Source organism: Vombatus ursinus, unplaced genomic scaffold (genome assembly GCF_900497805.2).
Source record: "Vombatus ursinus unplaced genomic scaffold, bare-nosed wombat genome assembly UNPS02014852.1, whole genome shotgun sequence".
Lineage (NCBI taxonomy): Eukaryota > Metazoa > Chordata > Mammalia > Diprotodontia > Vombatidae > Vombatus > Vombatus ursinus.
The window spans coordinates 409113-409541 of NW_020954630.1; positions in this window are offsets into that span (position 1 = coordinate 409113).

A 429-nucleotide genomic window follows, 5' to 3' on the forward strand; every position below is an offset into this window, starting at 1 on the left:
GGTAATTAAAGTATGAATTTGTTTTATGTTTTAGGAAATACTGAAAATATGTCTGACTTCACACAGGGCAGGAAAAAAGTTTGAAAAGTGAAACTAACCATTTTTGGTAACACCTTACTTCTTGGAGGGAACTTTCCAACAATGCAAAGATATTTCCTGGTAAAAGGTAGCTGGTAGAAGATCAGACACTAATCAGTTACCTGTCACATGTAGTTTCTTAAGAAGAGACCACCACTCTGACAGCCTTAAAAATTTCAAGTATGAAAAGGATATGAAGGGTTTATTTTATTTAGAAATTTTAATCTATCCATTTATTTATTTGGAATACTACCATCCATCTTTCTGTGTGGCTAACATGGTGAAGACCACGTGAAAACAACCATGTACAAAAGGGGGTAATCTCAGAGGGAAGGCACTAGAATTAAGGCG